This window comes from Maylandia zebra, linkage group LG19, assembly GCF_041146795.1.
Source record: "Maylandia zebra isolate NMK-2024a linkage group LG19, Mzebra_GT3a, whole genome shotgun sequence".
NCBI classification, from domain to species: Eukaryota; Metazoa; Chordata; class Actinopteri; order Cichliformes; family Cichlidae; genus Maylandia; species Maylandia zebra.
Window position 1 is genome coordinate 647,016 of NC_135185.1, and position 19,809 is coordinate 666,824.

The 19,809-nt window shown below is 43.2% G+C and overlaps 1 long non-coding RNA gene across 2 annotated transcripts; it reads right to left on the bottom strand.

The window, feature by feature from the left end:
* Positions 1 to 1,570: 1,570 nt before the first annotated feature.
* On the bottom strand, positions 1,571 to 11,731 carry LOC143414082 (uncharacterized). 2 transcript variants are annotated; one of them, XR_013094639.1, is made up of 5 exons: positions 11,511 to 11,731; positions 4,347 to 4,438; positions 3,464 to 3,621; positions 2,981 to 3,038; positions 1,571 to 2,056 (listed from the first exon to the last, which is right to left on the bottom strand). It is a non-coding gene; the product is annotated as an uncharacterized LOC143414082 (long non-coding RNA). The 2 variants fall into 2 exon arrangements; XR_013094638.1 differs by lacking the exon at positions 11,511 to 11,731 and adding an exon at positions 5,505 to 5,818.
* Between the last annotated feature and the right edge of the window lie 8,078 nt (positions 11,732 to 19,809).

Below are 19,809 nucleotides of genomic sequence, written 5' to 3' on the forward strand. Positions count from 1 at the left end.
TGTCATGCACAGTGAGTCTGATCCTTTGCTGTGAGAGTCTGACAAGCATGTTTCTGGTCAGTTTGGAAGAAATAATATCACAATGTTGATCTTTCTTTCCAATATTCCTTCTCTTTTAAACTGTGATCAAAGGTACTTATGTTCACAGCATGTAATAATACTGACAGTCCAGGGCATTGTGGTCTGTTGAGCTAGGGTTAGGGTTAGCAATTCAGACATATGTAATCAATATTAAACGTCTCTGACGTGGGCCACTGTCCGCAGTGTTGGGAAATCCATACCAGGCTGGAATGAGTCAAGGTAGGTGAGCATCCACGAGAAGACACAGCAGATGCATCCTACTAATACTAACAGGACCAGGAGACTCCAGAAACCGAGCATCTTCTCTTCAGTGCCATCCACTCCTGTCACCCTCTCTGCCCGCAGCTCTTTGAGTATGGGGTAGATAAGGGCGCAGAGAAACCCTTATTACTAATTCGTATTATAATTCAATTTTCATGAAATATTCATATTCAGTATCGGTCCTTTTATATTATAACCACGGATCCACCCAGGCTCATGGTGGGGCAGGGCTCTGTCCTGGGATGCTTGAGTACAAGGTAATGTACACCTGACCAGGTATCCAGTCTGTCAGAATTGTTTGGTTCAAAAACATGAGTGACAACAGAAATCCAACTAGGATTCTTGCATATGATGAATGAAGTCTGTCTTTGACTGTATTGTCCAGCTGATCCATCAAACCCCCAGCAGGTGAACCTTATTCATGACATAACACGGCAACAATGTAAAAAATGAAACAGCAACAGTCTAAATGTAAAGTGCATTCTAAACTCCTCTTCAATAAATCATATGCAAAGAGTCATTCAGGACTGTAAAACGTGAACTACAGAACCCAGAGTCTTCATCATTAAATCTCTGGTTGCTTCATTTTTCTATCCTATATCAGATACTTTAAGGTTAGGTTAGGTAAACTTGCATTCTCATGGTGAGGCAAAGTGCTTTATGTGTGTGCGTGTCATGTACGGCTATAAAAGGGCCTATAATTAAAGAACAAAGCGGGGTTTGAGTTCGAGTTGCGGCAGACTGTCACTACTTGTAAATGGAACGCAGCCTTCCTACGGCAGACAGCTAATAACAGGAATCGGACGCGGTCCAGCCAAGTCCACAGCAACCACCATAGCAACCGCCTAGCATGACCTTAAAAACATATTCTGTCTTCATAACTATCAAAATCGTGAAATGATTTGCAAAGTGTGAAAGTGTTACAGCTGCAGATACCTGCTATGGTGGTATCTATGGAAGCTGTTTACATAGATAATAATATACGATGTAACCATGGAGACAGTCAGTCACGTGAGCTAGCGGTGCACGTTTACTACAGTGAATAAGGTGATTGAGTGCACAGCGTCCACACTCTGCAGGGGGTAAAGACATTACTTCAATATTGTTTTATATTGATATATATTTGCCTTCTGTTGACCATCACCTCAGGTTACCATTACAGTTTCAGCATACAAATGCACACTGTCTAAACACATTCAAAAACTCATGTCTCAGAAATAAGCACAGCTGTTCATGTTTGTCATTAGAGTTTTATTTGTAAGAAAATTATGAACTTCATATTGTGCATTAAATAAAAGAACATTTCACAACTCTGAGTCAACAGAAACAGGTAACAGAAATGTCTCTAATGTGTACAGTGTAGTGTAAGCATTAAAAGATCATAAAGGAAAAACTAACATTTATGTGAAACTAATTGTAATAAAAAATGAGCAGGTGCTTTATAGATTTAAAAGAAAGAGTCTGAAAACAACACTTTTTTGGTCTAAGTGATCAAAGTAGAAAACAGAACTGATGTTCAAGAACAAACCGTAGCTGCACTAATATTACACATCTCGATCGTTGTACTGAACAGACATGTTGCTTTTAAAACCACATGCAGTGTGTGACCGTGACTGTTCACTGAGACCATGAACGCCACTTTGCTGAAGCCTTCGCCTTCTTCTTCTTCTTCTTCTAAATTGGAAGCAGAAGGAGCACGAGCTGCTTTGATCTACTGAAAGGAAAAAGCAGAACATCTGAGCTGAAACCATTAAGACAGGAACAAATTCAATGCAGTGTCTCAGGTGGCTTAGCCTGTTACAACTGTTGATACAAGCTAAATACGGTTAACACACAGTGTCAGGGAGCTCCAGTGTGGGAACTAGTGGCTTTAGGTTTGTAGTCATTTAACTTTCATCCATTCATTCATTTAATTCAGGAGGAAGAAATGTCAGGTTGGTGCAGGCTGGTTACATGCATTTGGTCCCATGCTGTCTTTAACTAAATGACTTGGTTCATTTTATGGCTGGGCTGTATGTGGGGTTATATCATGTTATTTGGGCAGGAGGACCTGTCCTCTGTTAGACTTAGAAAGTTTCTCCATAAGTAGAGTTTCTAACTCTTCTAGCACATCTGTGGCTGACAGCTTTTTTGGTGGCTCTTTTTACCCCACACTGGTTGTGAGTGTGTAAATAGCCCCACTAGTTCTTTTGGGTTGCAGTTAACTTGGGAGGAAGAGGTAGGTCTGCCATGACTAGATGAATAACAATTATCTGGGATACATAAATTTCATAATGCATGCATATATCTCTATAAACCTGCCTGAGGGCTGCCATTTTTACATTCAGTTATTTCTTTGTTGAATCTAAATAATGAATGTGTTACAGTTAAACTGACACTGATCAGTGTAAATGGCTCATTGGGACACAGAAACCTTTAAATTAAACCTGATATCTAGTGTCAAACAATATCAAAGCTGTAAAAGCTGTTTACAGTCAGAATTTATAAAACTATGATTGTAAATAAATTCAAACAAGTGAGCTTTTCTCTTTGTGCTGAATATCAACACTGTGACTTCTTAGACTGTAAGCTTTACTTTAGCACAACCACTTGTAGAAGCTGCCACTCCAAATGTCTTTTGATAACAAGACAAAAATACCTTTTCAGTCCACAGCCTGAAGTTCTTCTCTGACATCTTCTGCCATCAGCTTTGTCTGCTGGTTTGAAGACAATAAACCACAAAAAGATGATTTAGTCACTTTGTCTGTGTCATGCAGCTCGAATGTGTCGTGTAACGATGTTGAATAGCCGTCGTTATCCCTCTGCTGTGTCAGTAGGATTGTACTGTACAGCATCTCATTGATATGTGAGGAATGCTAATGTAACACGATAACAGACTTACATCATTAAAACATGAAGGACAGGAGATATTTAGATATTTTTATATTTATATTACATTTTATAGCTGACGGATATTACTAAATAGATAGAATTTACTAAATAGCTGGATGAAGATGAAAAATATGTCTATAATAACAAATGACCATGAGAGCCAGTAGAATTAATTCAGCTGGACACTCGAAAGATGTCCTTAAATGCTCTTTAAGTGGCAGAACAGATGAACAAACAGTTAATCGCTTACTTGAGATGAAATCTGCTCAGCTACTTTGAAAACAGCTTCTAACTGGTTCCTCCTTTAACAGGATGACGGCTCAGGGGTAAGGCCATCATGCAGTCCAGCAACCTTTATGGTTCTGCTTTGATTCACCAGGAACTATTAGGGAAACCTTCCAGCGCCTCCTGTGAAAGACACAGGCATAAACACACAAACATTTATTAACATGTTCCACAGTGTTCCAGTTTGATTTTCTCATCCTGTGGACAACAACGTACATGGATGCAGGTTTATTGTTAACTTTTGTAAGGTTTATTTACTGAACATATCCAGCTGCAGCTCCACTGTGATCCTGAGCTGGATAAGCACTTAAGAAAATGTGTCAATAAATGGACAAACATCAACTTACTATATTTATCCAAACAGACGGGACCAATAATGCTTCACTGAGTCAGAGACTTTAATGTCTCTTCTATGTAAGAATGTCTCGTGCTGATATACCTGCAAACTTGACAACAAAGGTTTTTCAGACTGCATGTAGCTGTCCTCTATGTCAGCTCACACATTTACATTTATGTCACACTTATTTCTGCTTTCCCATTTTATAATTATTACTTACATTTTGATTAGATACCTTGAGTTTGTAAATGATCAGATTACATAATTGGAATACAATGTATTCAATTCAGGGTTGCGGGAGGATGAAGCCTATCCCAGCTGATACAGGACAAAGACAGGCTGCCAGTTTATTGCAGGGCTAACACAATATGTGCAACAGAAAATCCACTTAAATGTTTGATATTTGTTATAATAATCATAATTATGACTATTATTTAAAGGTTTCTTTAAATAATACATTTTGATTTTTATAACCTCTAAAATATAAACCTGAGCTGTTTCAGATTTTGACCTCTGACCTCACTGCAGCTCCCTCTTGGAAGTACGTCTGCTTCTTGTCTACCCCCAGTGTTGACCGCCTGCCCTTGATATCACGTACTGTACCTGAGGAACAAAAAAGGACAAACACTTGCCTTCATTTAAGAAGTACATTCATACAGAGGTAATCTATGGAAACACACTAGTTCAACCTTTGGGAGAAATCAGTTCCTGTGAAACATTTCTGTAAATGAACATCATGTGGAGAATGAATGAAATGAGTTCTTCCGGTGACTCAGCAGTCCCACACTGACAAATGACATCTAGTTAAACTATTAAGCATATTTGCTCTTCTGAAATCTGTGTTAAACAACAACAAACATAAATTAGTAACAAAAATACAGCTGAGTAGAGGCTTTACAACCCACCAGCAGCCATAATGCTAAATTTTAATCTTCAAATGTTTCTGAGCCGTCTTCAACCTGCTTTTAACACATTAAAGTCCCACAGTCAATGCAGCCTGACCCAATCCTAGATGTTCAGCACACAGAGGTGCCGTTTAAAGTTTAGTGTTAACCTGAGTCACTGATCATTTGCAGTATTACAGAGTCTGGCAGTCTTTGCATGATGTCCACGTCACTGTAAGTTTCTAGCTGACTCTCAGGTGTGACAGGTGTGCCAGCAGGAAAGAGTAATAATAACCTGCATCCTGAGGTTTGTCATGCAGGATTAAAGGAGCCAGGCTTTGTTCACACAGCTAGGATTGTATTTTACACTGACCCTGGGTCAGTATAAGTATCATACAGTTTAAACGAAGCACTGAAACTTGCACATATTTATTACAGATGCACTGAAGCTAATCGCGATATTTGCTGTCAATCTGTGGCTGCGATTAAACACTTTACTGGAAACTTTATTAACTAGTAACTTCATCAGTCATGACAGAAGCTAATATTTCTGTGCTAACATCGTTTAACCAGTAACAGCTTTACTCCAATATAAGCTAACGTTTACACCGTAACTTTAAGCTAGCACCATAAAGACGGTAAAACACGTAATAACATCTACAAATGCATCTTAAAGCTGTTATATTAGCACTCGGTGTATTACTAACATAACCACATTAACATTACTGACACTCGCTGACTTTTAATAGTCATTCTATAAATGCTGTCCGTTTAAATGGTCTTACCTGTACACACTGCATATCCACCGGATTCCAGCCAGAGTGGATTCTGGAGTCTTCCCACGCTCCTGTTAGTGATCCTCCATCTGGATGGATGAGAACAACCTTCTGAACAATCTAGCAGGAGATGGCCCATATCTATGGGACTGGTTTGTGCTAATAACGCTAATGTATGGACTGATAACAGCCGAAGCGGGTGAATAAAGTCACCCAGTAGCTAGCTGTGCCATTACCCAGCATACATCACTCCCTCCGTAAATGCAATAAACCATACAAAAGTATTGTTCTACCTGTTTTTCAGGTAGTTGTTTACATTATATAATTTATTGTGTTCTGTATACGTCACTACAATGTGATTTGGAAAATGTCTAAATATACCGACAAAAGGCACTTCCCGGCAATCTCTTCAATCGGAGGACCCTTCACGTCAATTCCCGACGCGAGAGGGGTACCCTGCGCGTCCATAAGTGCAGCAGAGGGAGCCTGACCATGCGTCACACGTTTGACGAGTTGGGAGTGAGAACGTGTTGGATTAGCAGACATCCCGCTTTACCTCCAAAGCCACAGTCACCTGGTAGTTGCCACATGTATTTTTTCATTGGTTTTTTGTGAGAAAGTGAGCTGCATAGGGGATTGGTGAACAGGAGAAAGGTGAGACGAATAGAAAGGTTCTCAGATGTACACAGGCATCATACGTCAGACCCTCAGTTGACCTGCCAATGACTCGTTAGCGTCAGAGGCCTGTGTGTCTGTGTGTATTAGTGCATTTGAATTATGTAAAGAGACAAATGGTGCAGGAGTTACAACCCCGCGTGATTAGAAGGTGGGGTTTTTCATACTCATGTCTGTTTAAACATCGTTTAGCCTGATTGAAGCACAAATCTGCACTCGAGCATCCATTCTCTGCACACGTCTGTAGGAGTAGTGTTTCTTATTTCATTTATATTTACAACAACCTTGCAGACAATCTGAGGTCTGCTAGTTCACTTTATTAAAATGCAATTTGGGAAAGCCCATCCACATCATGGAATACACACCTCTGTAGCTGTTTATTCCTGCATTTATTCTCTATTATTCTATATTTAATTCAGCTTAAATACCTTTATTGTACGTATGCATTCCATGTGCAAGAAGAGGTCAAGGTGAGATTCACATAGGAGGAACAACAGGTGAATATATCTTGCCTTCACATCCTCCTTGTGCTCCCTGCAGTCCTCAATAACGCTGACCTGCTGAATACTTCCATACAGCCAGCCCTCCCCAGGGTCTCATACACCTAGGCTTGACCTAACCCCCAACCCCCAAGCTCCGACCATCAAGGACCAAGACCCAGTGAAACACTGAAGGGTCACGGTCAAGGGCTAAATGTTTGCTCTCACGCACACACAGCAGCTGTCATCATCCATCACCTGGGTGTGTTTTAGAGTCAGTCTACTTCTCCATGTCAACACAGACACTATTGATTTCCCATTCATCTCCACCAAAGACCTACAGGAAAGAAAAAAGTAGAACAAAACAAGAGGGGACATAAAATATGGAATAGCAGATGAGAAAAGGACAAGAAAAAAGTCCAGATGTACTCAAAAAATACATGATGTGAAGATATGCAGAAACGAGGTTAAAGAAAGGACAGGCAAGGAAGTGAAAAGAACAATTAATACAAAATTAGAAATTAAAAGGGTGTAAGGAGAACTGAGGAAAAATAAAATAGATGGAAAATACCCTGTTAATTTCTAAAACACTGACGCTTCTCTGTAGCCTGCAGACTTTACAGATGCAAGTACTCGGTGGACACAGCGCTGCACTCTCAAGCTAATTTATTTCCCCAAATGAATCTAGTTCTGGAAACTGAAATTCAGAGCAGCAATTGTTGCTGGGCTAGATGTGCTGAATATTTTGGCACAAAGTATTTGCTCACATAAAACTGGACAGATGCTGTAAGCGGAGCAGCTTGGAAAGTTCGTAATGGTTTGTGAAACATATTTCAGAGCACTCGGGTGCATTTTGCCTTTCACAAAATCCCTGACAGACTAAAGCATCTCAGTGTTTCCACAGTATTGTATTGCAAATGATTTCCTTGTGTCTGCTGTCACTCTATTTTTTTCTCATTGTTCTGCTGGTGAAAAGAAGAGGAAGTTTGTTTTGTCCTGTTCTGGTGTCTTCACTGACCTTCAGCCAAAGGCTGTAATTGCTATTGTGCATTGCACGATCCCCCAAGTCATGTTTCACCACAGTGTCTACAACCTGAAGAGCGATTGTGTTTATGAATATGCAGATGGTCATGGTGACGAACAGAGTAATTTGTCACTCAGCTTGAGAAATACAACTGTCCCCTGGATCCTTAACTGGTTTGAATGATGTCATACAACAGGAAGGCAGTACACAATCAAACCGTTCTCCAACTGGGCACGCTGGTCTAAAGCAGGAAAAGCTCTCCATTTTCAGACCTTATCATCTGAATATTACTGCTCATAAAATCGAGCACTGTGAGTGTATGAAGGTGTCTTCTTTTAACCAGAATGTTGTGTCTACTATGGTTTTGGAGATGAGATGGAGAACCTGCAAAAAGGACGACCGTTTGGTAGCAATCCATCGATCAAGCTTTTTTGGGATATTTGTACATTTTGTGTACTTTAACCCCTTTTTAATAATTCATGCGCATGCTGCACTCCATCTGAGGAAATTTGGGATTCAGTGTCTTACCCAAGGAAGAAAAGCAACTGAACTACTGATCTGAATGTTTTTAGGGGTCCCAGTAAATATAATCTGGAAAACATTAATGAGGAAAGTCACCATCAACTGTCTTTCTGAAACATTTCAGTCTTTGGGCAGAACTCCAAGCACAACGACAAATATCAAGTATTTCTAATTGTCCCCAACATAATTGCTGCAGTGAAGTGGGGTGGTGGCATCATGCAACCATCTAGGAATGGTAGCATGATTGGAGTATGGAAATGAAGAAAACCTGCTCAAGAGTACAGCAGAGCCCAGCAACAGCTCAGCTAACAGCAGCATAGTGAACCGGCCAACCATCACAATTCTGGACAAATGTGACCCACACTCAACCCTAACATCTGTACATCTAACTGTACATTACACACATTTCAGAAATTACCAAAGTTCAGGTCTGCTTGTAAGACCTGTGTAGAATGGAGCCAAACAGGCTTTTACAATGTAACAACAAATGCATGAGTGCATTCACACTCATGCATTTGTTGTTACATTTAAAAATTGTTATATTTAAAAATGGTTAGCCTCTCACGCGTCTATAAGTGCCTTGAGGTGACTATTGTTGTGATTTGGCACTATGTAAATTAAATTGAATTATTTAGACTGCATATAAAAGCTGAGAGATGGTTTCACCGTGTGTCTGTGTGTATGACCATGCTGGCCATGCTCTTGTTGCTGCAGCAGGCAGGGGGCAGGGGGAATGGGGGCATTTATCAGTCCTCTAAGTGGCTGTAGGAAAAGCAATGCTCGCTGGGAGTCGAGCTGACAGCAGTTTTCCTCGGATCGATCTGCAGCGCTGCTCCAGTTTATGACAAAAGAGTTCACGACACGGCAGTCACAAAGTCAATACCATGATAAATACTCTCCCTCCACTCGCTTCTGTATGCCACTTTACCAGGCATTTGGCCTGACAGTTATTACTCCCGCGGTAAATCCACTGACCAGAGGGGAAGAGAATAGAAGAACAGGCGCTCTGCTCCAGGTCTCCGTGCTGGATTTATGGACCCAGGTGGACCAAGTTTACTTAATTTAAAGAAAAGATATAAACTTTGTTCGATGCTCCTCTTGATGGCGAGTCACTGCTGCAGGTTTACTCTTGGGAAGGTGAAGGGAAACCCGTTAAATGCACAAACGTATCCTGTGCTTACGTTCACATTTACCTGTATGCAAACAAAGAAATTATGTCTGTGTTTTTTTACATCTTTGTCCAATCTTGTGGGTGATTATTAGGATGCCTGAAATAGTTTTTTCCTTTGGTGAGAGTGTAATTTGAATAATTATTAGCAAATTCAAATCTGGGATTAAACCAGCCACTGTCACAAACACTCGTTTGTTGTGACCAGCTAAAGCACTGAAACTTTCCATGGCACGATTGTTGCAGCAGCAGGGAAAAAAATCCCAGTAGTTCAATTTTCCATAAATTAAGAATATTAGGAGATGTTTTGTGTTTTCCTCTGGATCCTTGTGTAGCACTAATCCAACATGTTTACAGGTGAAAGTAGCCTTATCCTTGCATACGACTGGAAAATAGTAATCAACATAGCTGATTATGCAGATGAACATGACACTGGTACATATGAATATTTTCAATTATTCTTCGCCTAATAACTCAAGTCTGGGGTAAGATTAATGTTTTTTTAAACAAGGCATTATTGCGTTTTGAGTGGCAAGTCATCGTGTTACAGCATGACTCCTAATCCTGTTAGAGACTGAGAAACACCCAAGAGATCATTAAGATTTAAGTTGTTGCATCAATAAAACATTGGCATGGACACTAAAGTATTTTGCATCACATCATGCAGAGTATCTCAGGTATGTGGCACCCACACTCAAGGATTTGGGGCCCTGTGAAAAAAATATCACTTTGGCCCGAACATGCCAGCCCTGAAAAAAAGAAACTGTACAAACACGAATCAATATCCTGCTTAGGTAAATAGATTTTTGATTTTCTGCAAGATTATTTTGATATGTGCAAGCCATGTGTTTAATGATCAACTCACCTACGTCTTCAGATTTCAGTGGGGAGTGTGGGAGATGGGAGTGGGATGGCTGTGCCTGAGCCAGAGGTTTGATGTTTTTCAGGTTGGCAGATAAGCGTATGCATATGTACATCATTATATATATATATATATATATATATATATATATGTGTGTGTGTGTGTGTGTGTGTGTGTGTGTGTGTGTGTGTGTATGTATATGTATGTGTATATGTATATATATATATATATATATATATATATATGTATATCAGTATATATATATATATATACAGTGGGGCAAAAAAGTATTTAGTCAGCCACCGATTGTGCAAGTTCCCCCACTTAAAATGATGACAGAGGTCAGTAATTTGCACCAGAGGTACACTTCAACTGTGAGAGACAGAATGTGAAAAAAAAATCCATGAATCCACATGGTAGGATTTGTAAAGAATTTTTTCGAAATCAGGGTGGAAAATAAGTATTTGGTCAATAACAAAAATACAACTCAATACTTTGTAACATAACCTTTGTTGGCAATAACAGAGGTCAAACGTTTACTATAGGTCTTTACCAGGTTTGCACACACAGTAGCTGGTATTTTGGCCCATTCCTCCATGCAGATCTTCTCGAGAGCAGTGATGTTTTGGGGCTGTCGCCGAGCAACACGGACTTTCAACTCCCGCCACAGATTTTCTATGGGGTTGAGGTCTGGAGACTGGCTAGGCCACTCCAGGACTTTCAAATGCTTCTTACGGAGCCACTCCTTTGTTGCCCGGGCGGTGTGTTTTGGATCATTGTCATGTTGGAAGACCCAGCCTCGTTTCATCTTCAAAGTTCTCACTGATGGAAGGAGGTTTTGGCTCAAAATCTCACGATACATGGCCCCATTCATTCTGTCCTTAACACGGATCAGTCGTCCTGTCCCCTTGGCAGAAAAACAGCCCCATAGCATGATGTTTCCACCCCCATGCTTCACAGTAGGTATGGTGTTCTTGGGATGCAACTCAGTATTCTTCTTCCTCCAAACACGACGAGTTGAGTTTATACCAAAAAGTTCTACTTTGGTTTCATCTGACCACATGACATTCTCCCAATCCTCTGCTGTATCATCCATGTGCTCTCTGGCAAACTTCAGACGGGCCTGGACATGCACTGGCTTCAGCAGCGGAACACGTCTGGCACTGCGGGATTTGATTCCCTGCCGTTGTAGTGTGTTACTGATGGTGACCTTTGTTACTTTGGTCCCAGCTCTCTGCAGGTCATTCACCAGCTCCCCCCGTGTGGTTCTGGGATCTTTGCTCACCGTTCTCATGATCATTTTGACCCCACGGGATGAGATCTTGCGTGGAGCCCCAGATCGAGGGAGATTATCAGTGGTCTTGTATGTCTTCCATTTTCTGATGATTGCTCCCACAGTTGATTTTTTCACACCAAGCTGCTTGCCTATTGTAGATTCACTCTTCCCAGTCTGGTGCAGGTCTACAATACTTTTCCTGGTGTCCTTCGAGAGCTCTTTGGTCTTGGCCATGGCGGAGTTTGGAGTCTGACTGTTTGAGGCTGTGGACAGGTGTCTTTTATACAGATGATGAGTTCAAACAGGTGCCATTCATACAGGTAACGAGTGGGGGACAGAAAAGCTTCTTACAGAAGACGTTACAGGTCTGTGAGAGCCAGAGATTTTCCTTGTTTGAGGTGACCAAATACTTATTTTCCACCCTGATTTACGAATAAATTCTTTACAAATCCTACCATGTGAATTCATGGATTTTTTTTTCACATTCTGTCTCTCACAGTTGAAGTGTACCTCTGGTGCAAATTACTGACCTCTGTCATCATTTTAAGTGGGGGAACTTGCACAATCGGTGGCTAACTAAATACTTTTTTGCCCCACTGTATATATATATGGAAAATAGTATGTACATATGTGAAAAGGGACTGCACGCATCAATTACTTGTTGGCTAAAATAACACAAACACATTACTTTGTGTTAGAAATGAAGTAAGCTAACTAAAGCTAGAAAAGTCAAGCAGTTTCTTTCATGTGGACTTCACTGTGAGTTTAATTTCCACCCACTTTCTTTTCTTTCTTGATATTTAGACTTCTCTTTTAACATCTTACTGGCACTCGGCATCAGCTAGTGCTGCTGCCTGTACCAAACCAAATGATGAAGTAATGAGGGGGCCAGGCGCAGCATCAGAAGCTGACGAAACTAAAAACAAAATGAATGCCAGGAATGAAACATGTTTATAATGTTAATGTTAATCTTCTATGTTCATTTCTAGTGCTGCATTCTATTCTTGGACTCCACTAGAGTAGGTTTGCATGATTAACAGTTCAAAATAATCCTTATATATCTGTTTTAACTTTGTATTTAGATCTTCACATTATAACTGATTTCAAACACAGGTTTCGATATAACTACAGTTTGAACACTTTACTGGACTAAAACCATGTTTGTGCTCCCAAAGTGTCCACTGTGGCCCGTATAGGTCTGGGGAACGCTGAAGGGCTTTTATTCCCAGGGAAGAAAGGAGAAATGGAACGGGAGATTATTTGAAAATGGAACAGAGCAACTACCTGGAACATACCCAGTGAGTGTAAACAGAGCGTGTGCGTGTGTGTGCGTGTGTGTGTGTGTGTGTGTGTGTGTGTGTGTGTGTGTGTGTGCATGTGTGAGTGTGTGTGTTTGATGGCCGCTGGGGTGAGAAAGCACAGCAAGCAGGAAGTATCTACTGTAAATATGTGCAGTTTTGTTCAGAGGAGTATTATTGATGTTGAAGAGAAGTGGACAGCCTGATGCATCTATACCACAAATCACACTCACACATTCATGGAGTATCTTATTTCATGTACTTTAGTTCTCTTTAATCACACTCCAATAGATGAGTCTGGGGCGGTTTTGGTTTCAGTGCCGTTCCCAAGGATTCTTTACTTGTAGTGTGAAGGAGCCTGAGATCAAACCACCTGACCTTCTGATTAGTAGATGATATGGTCTACCTCCTGAGCCACTGCTGAAGCAGACATTATATTGCCATATCATTTAGGCTTTAAATGACTGAAGAACAATGACAGCAAGTCTGGCAACAATGATGTTTATCAGAAGCTCCTGTTGGTGATTTGCTTCCTGTCATCACCTTAGTTATAATTAATCTCTGGCTTCTTCCACAGCGTGTCCTTGTCCTGTCTTCCTCCTCTCGACTCCCTGACAGCAGATGCTGCACCTCTCTGTCCTGCTAGACCTCAGAGGATCACAGAGAAAGAACAATACAGCTGGGCCAAAAAAGGAAATGGTTAGATGTGGATTATTAAACAACATCTGTGAGAAGCTGGTGACCTTGGACCACTCACAGTATGTTTCACACACTTCATCCAGGCTAAGGGAAAGAGGCTCCAGGGAGTGGTCAGTACACTATGTCACAGTCACAACAGACTCAAACCAATCCTGCATCCTACCTGTTGGACCTGTTGCTCTCAGGTTGACCCTACAGGTTTTACTATTATTGATTCTAAATCAGGGAGTTTTCAGTCTCAGTTTTCAGTTTTATTTGTCATATGCAAGTTAGCACAGGGTCAACATCGCGATGAAATGTATTTGACGAGCAGAAGACAGTCACTCAGCAGCATGGTACAGGAGAAGAAATAAATAAATAAAATAAAATAATAAAAAATAAATCGAAAAATAGTAAAGAGCAAAATATTAATAAGATGTAGTAAAAGAAAAAAGAGATTTTCAGTTAACTGAATAAAAACAAACAACACCCAGCACGCCCCTGCGGGCGGTTTATCCTTCAAGCTCGGGTCCTCTACCAGAGGCCTGGGAGCTTGAGGGTCCTGCGCAGTATCTTAGCTGTTCCCAGGACTGCGCTCTTCTGGACAGAGATCTCCGATGTTGTTCCCGGGATCTGCTGGAGCCACTCGCCTATCTTGGGAGTCACCGCACCTAGTGCTCCGATTACCACGGGGACCACCGTTACCTTCACGACGAATAAGGTGCCTAAGAAATACAGCAAGCTGTCCATACCTGAGGCCTTGGAAACTGCCAAGCAAAGACTCACAGCCTTGGCCAGCCGCTTGAGGAGGTACACCAGAGAGATAGAAGGCAGGAGAATAAACCAGCTGTTCTCCACAGAACCAGCAAAGGTGTACTCTCAGTGGCAAGGGAACAATAAGAGAACAGCACCACCAAGGCTGGAGACGGAGCAATACTGGAAGAGCATATGGGAGAAGGATGCAACCCATAACGGCAATGCTCAGTGGCTAGAGGATCTGAGGGCAGACCACAGCGACCTCCCTGAACAGGGTCCAGTAACCATCACAGTGGCAGATATCCAAGAAAGGGTCTCCAGTATGAAGAGTTGGACAGCACCAGGGCCCGACATGGTTCACGCCTACTGGCTGAAGAAGCTAACTGCACTCCACGAGCGTCTGGCAGCACAAATGAACCAGCTGCTAGTTAACGAGAGACACCCGGAATGGCTAACTGAAGGCCGGACGGTCCTGATCCCCAAGGACCCCAAGAAGGGACCGGTCCCCTCCAACTACCGACCAATAACCTGCCTCAGTACTACATGGAAGCTCCTGTCAGGCATCATATCGGCTAAGATGAACAGGCACATGGGTCAATACATGAGCGGGACACAGAAAGGAATTGGCAAGAATACCAGAGGCGCAAAACACCAGCTACTGGTAGACAGAACAATCAGCCGAGACTGCAAGACCAGACTGACCAACCTGTGCACTGCCTGGATTGATTACAAGAAGGCCTATGACTCAATGCCCCACAGCTGGATACTGGGATGCCTAGAATTGTACAAGATCAATGGGACCCTAAGAGCCTTCATCAGGAACTCAATGGGGATGTGGCGTACAACACTAGAGGCCAACTCCAAGCCCATAGCACAAGTCACCATCAAGTGCGGGATCTACCAAGGAGATGCTCTGTCCCCACTGCTGTTCTGCATAGGCCTGAACCCCCTCAGTGAGATCATTAACAAGACTGGCTACGGATACCGACTACGGAACGGAGCAGTTGTCAGCCACCTCCTGTACATGGATGACATCAAGCTGTATGCCAAGAGTGAACGAGACATCGATTCACTGATCCACACTACCAGGCTATACAGCAATGACATTGGAATGTCGTTCGGACTGGAGAAGTGTAGTCGGATGGTAACAAAGAGAGGGAAGGTAGTCAGAACTGAGGGGATTGAACTACCAGAAGGCAACATTGCAGACATAGAGGACAGTTAGAAGTACTTGGGGATCCCGCAGGCGAATGGGAACCATGAAGAGGCCGCTAGAAAAGCTGCAACCACCAAGTACCTGCAGAGGGTCAGGCAAGTCCTGAGGAGTCAGCTGAATGGTAAGAACAAGATCCGGGCCATCAACACATACGCCCTGCCCGTGATCAGGTACCCTGCTGGGGTAATAGGCTGGCCAAAGGAGGAGATAGAAGCCACTGACATAAAGACAAGAAAGCTCCTTACCATGCATGGAGGGTTTCACCCCAAGTCCAGCACCCTGAGGCTGTACGCTAAGCGGAAGGAAGGGGGCCGGGGACTGGTGAGTGTCAGCACCACAGTCCAGGATGAGACAACGAACATCCAAGAATACATTAGGAAGATGGCCCCAACTGACCGAGTGCTCAGTGAATACCTCAGGCAGCAGAAACCCAAGAAAGAGGAGGGAGACGAGGAACCATCATGGAAGGACAGAGCCCTGCACGGTATGTACCACCGGCAGATAGAGGAGGTGGCTGATATCCAGAAATCCTACCAGTGGCTGGACAAAGCTGGACTGAAAGACAGCACAGAGGCACTAATCATGGCAGCACAAGAACAAGCTCTGAGCACAAGATCCATAGAGGCTGGGGTCTATCACACCAGGCAAGACCCCAGGTGCAGGCTGTGTAAAGATGCCCCAGAGACAATCCAGCACATAACAGCAGGGTGCAAGATGCTAGCAGGCAAGGCATACATGGAACGCCATAACCAAGTGGCCGGCATAGTGTACAGGAACATCTGTGCGGAGTATAACCTGGAAGTCCCGAGGTCAAAATGGGAGATGCCCCCAAGGGTGGTGGAGAATGACCGAGCTAAGATCCTGTGGGACTTCCAGATACAGACGGACAAAATGGTGGTGGCTAACCAACCGGACATAGTGGTGGTAGACAAACAGAAGAAGACGGCCGTAGTGATCGATGTAGCGGTTCCGAATGACAGCAATATCAGGAAGAAGGAACACGAGAAGCTGGAGAAATACCAAGGGCTCAGAGAAGAGCTCGAGAGGATGTGGAGGGTGAAGGTAACGGTGGTCCCCGTGGTAATCGGAGCACTAGGTGCGGTGACTCCCAAGATAGGCGAGTGGCTCCAGCAGATCCCGGGAACAACATCGGAGATCTCTGTCCAGAAGAGCGCAGTCCTGGGAACAGCTAAGATACTGCGCAGGACCCTCAAGCTCCCAGGCCTCTGGTAGAGGACCCGAGCTTGAAGGATAAACCGCCCGCAGGGGCGTGCTGGGTGTTTTATATATATATATATATATATACACACACACACTAGTGATTAAATAAAGAAAATTTTAGATAGGAATGTAACGGAGGGTGGGGGTGGGGGGCAGATGGGATATTGGGACAGGAATGAGCAGCAGTACAAACTGAACAGTACAAAAGTTTTTGGGGGTTTTTTTGTTGTTGTTTTTTTGTGGCAGTTGTTACAATATTGCACTTTTTAAAAAATATAAATATCAATAAAGTGGAGTGACCAGTGCAGATTAAACAGAGTACTTGTGAAGCTGCAGGGTAGCTTCTGAGTGCTGTGTTGTGTGTGTTTAAGTGTTGTGGTTGAGGTGTCGTATGGCTTGGTGGTAAAGACTGTTTTTAAGTCTTGTAGTCCGAGCAGACAGGCTCCTGTAACGTCTGCCAGATGGTAACAAGGAGAACAGCTGATGTGCGCGGTGGCTGTGGGCCTTGATGATGCTGTGAGCTTTGAGGAGGCATCGCTGGAGATAAATGTCCTGAATGGCAGGAAGCCTCATGCCAGTGATGTGCTCTGCTGCCTTCACCCTCTGTAGTGATTTACGGCTGCTGGCAGAGCAGTTTCCGTACCAAACTGTAATGCAGCTCGTCAGCAAGCTCTCGACTGCACACCTGTAGAAATTTGAGGTGATGTTGGCGTTCATGCCAAACTTCCTCAGCCTCCTCAGGAAGTAAAGCCGCTGGCGAGCTTTCCTGATAGCAGTGTCTGTGTGAGGGTCCAGGAGAAGTCCTCAGTGATGTTGACTCCAAGGAACTTGAACTGCTGACCCGTTGATGTGGATGGGCTGGTGTTCTCTGACTGGTCGTTTCCGGTAGTCCACTATCATCTGTCTAGTTTTGCTGGTGTTGAGAGTCAGGTTATTTTCCAGACACCACTCGTACAGCGCCATCACCTCCTCTCTATAGAAGAAAGTGTACTTTATTGGTCCCCGTGGGGAAAATCCCTCTCTGCATTTAACCCATTCACTCAGTGAAGCCGTCTCATCATTGCCTGTTATGAGGCCTATGATGGTTGTGTCATCTGCAAACTTGATGATGGTGTTGGACTCTTGTTTAGCAACACAGTTGTGTGTGAACAGGGAATATAGGAGGGGGCTAAGCACACAACCCTGTGGCGTACCTGTGTTTAGGATGAGTGATGAGGAGGTGTGCTTACCAACTCTCACCACCTGGGGCCTGTTTGTGAGGAAGTTTAGAATCCATCTGCAGATCGGTGTTCCCAGCCCAAGGTCGACGAGCTTCGTGGCAAGTTTTGAGGGGATGATGGTGTTAAATGCCGAGCTGTAGTCGATGAAGAGCATCCTTGCATATGTATTCCCTTTCTCCAGGTGAGTGAGGGTGGTGTGCGTTGCCAGGGCGATGGCATCCTCTGTGGCTCTGTTTATCCGATAGGCAAACTGAAGAGGGTCCAGTGTGTCAGGGAGGGAGGAGCAGATGTGACCTTTGACCAGCCGCTCCAGGCACTTCATGATGACGGATGTCAGTGCAACAGGAAGGTAGTCATTCAGACAGGAGACCACTGATTTTTTGGGAACAGGAATGATGGTGGATGCTTTGAGGGATGTGGGGACCACTGACTGCCTCAGGGAGAGGTTGAAGATGTTGGTGAACACCTCTGCCAGCTGGTCGGCACACACTCTGCGAAGCCAGCCTGGGATGCCGTCTGGTCATGGAGCTTTGTGAGGATTGACCTTTTTAAATGTCCATCTCACAGCTTCTGTTTTCAGAGTTAAAGTTACAGCCTCACTGTCCTCCTGAGGGTAGAGGATCTGCTCTCTGTTGTCTGCGTCAAAACGAGCATGGACGTGGTTGAGCTTGTCTGCGAGAGATGCCGTGGGCTGAACACTGCCTGTGAATTGGATTCTGATTAAATACAGCCAGTCTATCTCTATTAATGGCCTATATACTACTGGCTGTTAATGTGGCACTTAGATAACCATTTCTTAATAAGCCATCACTCGAGCGTGATTTCTTCTGCACACAGGTTAATCACAGAGCTCCACAGGGTTCTGTGCTGGGGCCAGTTCAGAACTGATCCCGTCTGTGACTGAATACATGTAAGTTCAACCATACACTGAAAAGTTCTTTTGGACTCCTGACGACAAGCAACAAATTATGATGATGTTATGTTCTGTATGTGGTGTACAGTGTTGGGACTAACGCGTTATTAAGTAACGCGTTACAGTAACTACGTTATTATTGTGGTAACAAGCACGGTAACTAGTTATTATGCCAAAATCAGAAACGCGTTAACTGTTACTGGGATTTAGATAGGCTCGTTATTCGTTACTTCGTGTGGTGGCATCACGGAGCTTCCACAGATTCAGTAACATTAGCAAGTGGTGGAGGCAGCAGGTGGATGAAGGAAAAGGGAGGCAAGAGGAGAGACCCGAGGCGGCCGCCGGTCCGAGTGTCAGGTGAACTGAACTTCAGGTAAGAAGTTGTGATCTGCAGTCTCTCTGGGTCAGATATGAACCAAGTTTAGCTGGAGTTTATTTTCCTTGTGCTGACTTTTTCGTACTGCGTGCTAGCTAGCATGATGGAGTTTCTATACAGCTGGGTGGTGCTATGATGTTACTTTATTTTATTCATAAGGTTAGTTAGTAGAGTTGCCAACCGTCCTGTAAAAAACAGAATCGTCTCGTATTCAGAGAAAATATTACGCGTTTCGTATTGAGGTGAGTAGGGATGCAGTTTGTCCCGAACTTCAGCTACAATGGAAAAGACACAAAGCTGGACTTATTCTGTGTCTTTGCTGCACAGCTGCCTCTTCTGCTCTCATTCTCCCCCTCCCTCTCAGAATCAGAATCAGAATGGGGTTTATTGCCAAATGTTGAGCAGGTTTACAACATTAGGAAATTGCTGCGGTGCTTCAGTGCAAACATGCTGTCATAAATAGCACTTAAATAGACATGGAAAAAAATAAAAGTAGGGATAAGAATTAAAAGTGCTACGTGGAAAGATATGTGCATGAGATATACATGAGATATATACATGAGAATAAGAATTAAGAGTGCTACGTTGAAAGATATATACATGAGTGCAGGTGGTGATCAGTGCCAAACA